This window comes from Panthera tigris, chromosome E3 (assembly GCF_018350195.1).
Source record: "Panthera tigris isolate Pti1 chromosome E3, P.tigris_Pti1_mat1.1, whole genome shotgun sequence".
Taxonomy (NCBI): domain Eukaryota; kingdom Metazoa; phylum Chordata; class Mammalia; order Carnivora; family Felidae; genus Panthera; species Panthera tigris.
In genome coordinates this window covers 10,442,133-10,446,817 of record NC_056675.1, presented here as the reverse complement: position 1 = coordinate 10,446,817, position 4,685 = coordinate 10,442,133, and positions in this window count along the sequence as shown.

Genomic DNA, 4,685 nt, shown 5'->3' with positions numbered 1-4,685 from the left:
GCGGGGCCCGGCGGGCTGGGGCTGGGGGCGGCCCGGGCCCCGCGAGCTCGCCCGCAGCCGCCGCCGCCGCCGCCGCCGCCGGCCCGGGAGGCGGAGGCGGAGAGCGCGGGCCGGGCCGGAGTGGGCTCGGGGCTCGCGGCGCCGCCGCCGCCTCTCGGACACCGGCTCCGGCACCGGCTCCGCTCCGCGGCGGCCTGGGGAGGGAGCGGAGGGGCGGGCCGGGGCGGGGCCTGGAGCTGCGGCACGGGGGCGGGGCGGGGCGCGGGCGAGCGGCGGAACTGCCCTGCGCGGCCCCGCCCCGCGCCCTCGGCGGCGCCCCGCCCCGCCCTTTCATTCATCTTCCCCGGAGCGCCAAGCGCGTGCTGGGAGCCCCAAGGCTGAGACCCGTAAGCCGAGAACTGCGGCGTCGGAGGGGAAGCTCGGGTGCGGCATCCTAGAGGGATGCAGAGGCCCAGGGAAGGGGCCTCGGTTTCCCCGCGGAGAGCCCCACACATCCGAGCTGGCTGCAGGAGGCAGTGTGGACCCTGAGGACTGTGGCGGTCGCCTTGGGGACGGGCGCCGGTCTGGTCCTGCAGCGAGGGCAGGCCTCGGCTGGGGAAGCCGAGGGTCCACGTCTCAGGTCCTCACCGGCTAGGCAGGGGGCTAAAGGAGGAGGGTCTGGGGAGGAGTGAACCTCTGCCGGCTGTGACAGATGTGCTCAGGGGTTTGCTCTTCCCAGGGCTGGAGACCTGGAGCTGGCGCCGCCCTGCAGGGGGTGCAGGAGAGGACGCAGCTGAAACAGGGTTTGGGCTGAGCGAAGTGGCCGGAGCAGTTGGGCCGTCCCCAAAGCGCAGGCGCCCAGTCGAGCCCTGAAAAGGTGGACCGCGCTGCCTAGAAGTGGAGAATCGTAGAATACTGGACCTGGGGGAGGGGGCGCGACCCTTTGTCCCTTTAGCCCCATCCTCGCACTGCATCCCATTGCCGAGAAGCGGTGAGCGGAGAGCTTGAGCAACATGCCAGGTGCGCCCAGGGAACAAAGGGACAGAGCTGGCCAGACTTGGACTACAGATAGTCACGTCTGTGTAGGACTCTTCTAGCCAGGGCCCGCAGTCAATGGCCTGCAAGGCAAGGGCGCTCGCCCCCTCCCCTCCCCGCCCCCCCCCCCCCCCCGTGCTAAACAGTTACCTGGGGGAGGGAAGAAAATATTAGAATTTTAATTTCTGATAAGAAAGAAGCTGAGCTTTTTAAAATACTTAATATTTAGATTGGTGTGAGGCCACAGTACAGAGTCGACCCGTGCCTTGTTAGCTGAGTGGTTTTAACAGAACTAATGCTCACAGAATGGACTCGTGGCTGCAAAAGATTCCTGAAAAGAAAGCAGAGATTGAAGACGATGCTAACACTTGTCAGCCCCTGTTCCCAGTGACAGCAGCGACTGGCTCAACAGATCTGACAAACTCAATAGCATTGCTCATTAGAAGGTATTAATTTTTTTTTTTAACTGAAAACAAAAAGAGGGATTTTGTACTTTTAAATATTATAGTTGTTCAAATATTGTTTCTCTCATCTTTATTTTTTAAAAGTTTATTTGTTTATTTATTTGATAAAGACAGAGACAGTGTGAGTGGAGGAGGGGCAGAGAGAGAGAATCCCAAGCAAGCTCCGAGCTGCCAGCACAGAGCCTGATGCGGGGCTTGAGCTCATGAAACTGTGAGATCATGACCTGAGCTGAAACCAAGAGTCAGGTGCTTAACTGACTGAGCCACCCAGATGCCCCTGTTTATCTCATCTTTAGATGAGTTTAGATAACTCTGCTTTTGCATGGTTATGTAATGAACATAGGTTATTTGGGAACAAATTAAGAGCTCTGGCTCGGATGTGTTATGTTTTAGGTGCCTGTTTGCCATCCGAGTGGCAAATATATATGTGATGTTTGCTCAAAAATATGTTACTTATGGGGTTCATGATAAAGATTTTCTAGATGAGGTGTCAGGAGCCCAGTGGGAAAGGCATATTTACTCCAGGGCAGTGATTAGGATTTGTCCAAACTTGCTAAATTGGTGCCTGGCTGAACACAAGCTGACGACAAACAAGAGACTCCATGGAGACACTGTCACAGGATGAGCCCAAGACTGTCACCCAGGGCAGGGGCCAGAGCTTGGACTGTCCTAGCTTGGGGACAAAAAGAGCTGGCATCACGGGATCCCTGTGGTCAGACACAGTCTGTCCCCTTCTCACCCACTCTGGGTGACCTCACCCAGACACGTGGCTTGGTGACTCCCTGTCCTGTCTTTGAACCGCGAGACATAAGGACCCAAGCGTCAGCCCAAAGTGGCACCTCCACTTTGACGGTAAATGGGCACCTCACACTTCATGTGTCCAGGCCAGAGCTCTTGATTTGTGCCTGGATCTGCTTTTCTGTGGGTGTTTCTCATCTCAGTAAGTGACACTGCCATCATCTAGCCGTTCAGGCCAAAATTTGCGGGTGGCTTTCTCTCACTCTGTCCTCCTGTTCCATGCACCTGATCCATCAGCAAATGCTCTTGACTTTCTGCACAAAATATGTCCAGAATTCCACCACTGCTCCCTCCCCCCTGGTCTAGCTGGGTGCAATAGCCCCTTCACCTTCAGAGCCTCCGAACATATTGCTTTTAAACCCAAAGCCCTTACTTCCGCCTTCACAGGACTTAGCCCCTGGCTACTTCTTTGCTTTTATTTCTTCTCCCCTTGCTCACTTTTTTTTAACCACAGGCACCTCTTCTGCAGTCCTAACTTCCCAAGCATGTGCTTACAAATCACGGGGACTTTGGAGGTCAGGTGTCCCCAGCCATCCCGAACCTAACATTCTTTGTCAGTATCTTCTCTCTCGGCTTTTATTAAAAAAAAATTTTTTTTTTTAATGTTTGTTTATTTTTGAGAGCGAGAGAGACAGAGGGCAAGCAGGGGCAGACAGAGAGAGAAGGAGACACAGAATCTGAAGCAGTCTCCAGGCTCTGAGCTGTCAGCACAGAGCCTGATGCGGGGCCTGAACTCACAAAACCGTGAGATCATGATCTGAGCCGATGTCAGATGCTCAACCAACTGAGTCACCCAGGTGCCCCTAAAAAAAGTTTTAAGAAAAAATTTTTAAAGTTTATTATTTTTTTTACTAATCTCTACACCCAACGTGGAGCTCGAACTCACAACCCTGAAATCAAGAGTCACATGCTCTTTGTGCTAAGCCAGCCAGGCACCCCCCTGTCCTGGCCTTTAATCCTCATGGCAGGGATTCACCCGACATTAGAATTAATCCTTTATTTCCAGTTGCCTGGGGCCGCCAGTAGCAAATTACCACAAACTCGGTGGCTTAAAACAACAGAAGTTAATGTTCTCACAGTGCTGGAGACCAGAAGTCCGAAACCAGTTTCACTGAGCCCAAAGCAAAGGCTGCATTCCCTCTGGAGGCTCTAGAGGAGAATCAGTTCCCTTCCTCTTCCAGCTTCTTCTGTTCTAAATTGCAGCAAGAACCCCCACATAATATAAATTTACCGTCCTCGCCATTTTTAAGTGTGCCTTTCAGTAGTGCTAAGTTAGTCAAGCTGTTGCGAAACAGATCTCCAAAACTTTTATAAATCTGAAACTCTGTAACCGTTAAACAGCAGCATGGTGGGGGCGGGGTCCTCTCCCTCTCGCCGAGTCCCCGGGGACCACCATTCTACCTTCTGTTTCTAGGAATTAGACCGCTTTAGATACCTCGTGTGAGTGGAATCATACAGTATTTGTCTTGTGACAGGCTTATTTCATGTAGCATCATGCTCTCCAGGCTCATCCATGTTGCAGACTGAATAATATTCCGTTGTATAGATATACACGTGTTTTTATCCACTCATCCGTCGATGGATTTCAGGGTTGCTTCCGCCTCTTGGCTGTTGTGAATAATGCGGCCATGACCATGGGTGTGCAATATCTCAGTCCCTGATTTCAGTTCTTTTGGATCTATATCCAGAGGTGGGAATGCTGGATCCTATGGTAGTTCTAATTTAAAAAATTTTTTTTTTAATGTTTATTTATTTTTGAGAGAGGGAGAGACAGAGAGCAAGCAGGGGAGGGGCAGAGCGAGAGGGAGACACAGAATCAGAAGTGGACTCCAGGGACGCCTGGGTGGCTCAGTCAGTTGAGCGTCTGACTTCGGCTCAGTTCATGGTCTCATGGTTTGTGAGTTCGAGCCCCGCGTCGGGCTCTGGGCTGACAGCTCAGAGCCTGGAGCCTGCTTCGGATTCTGTGTCTCCCTCTCTCTCTGCCCCTCCCCCACTCATTCTCTGTCTCTCTCTGTCTCAGAAATAAATAAACATAAAAAAAAAAAAAAAAAAAGAGGCGGGCTTCAGGCTCCAAGCTGTCTGCTCAGAGCCCAACCTGGGGCTTGAACCCACAAACTGTGAGATCATGACCTGAGCCGAAGTCGGATGCTTAACTGACTGAGCCACCCAGGCGCCCTTAGGATACTAGTGATGGCATTTAGGGCCAACCAGGGTAATCTGTCCACTTCATGACCCTTAACTGAATCACATCTGCAAAGACTCTTTTTTGCATATAAGGTAAATGTCATGGGCTGAATTATATCTCTGCAAAATTCATATGTTGAAGTCCTACCCCCAGTACCTCAGAATGTGACTGCATTTGGAGATAGAGCCTTTCAAGAGGCAATTAGGTTGAAATGAGGTTATTAG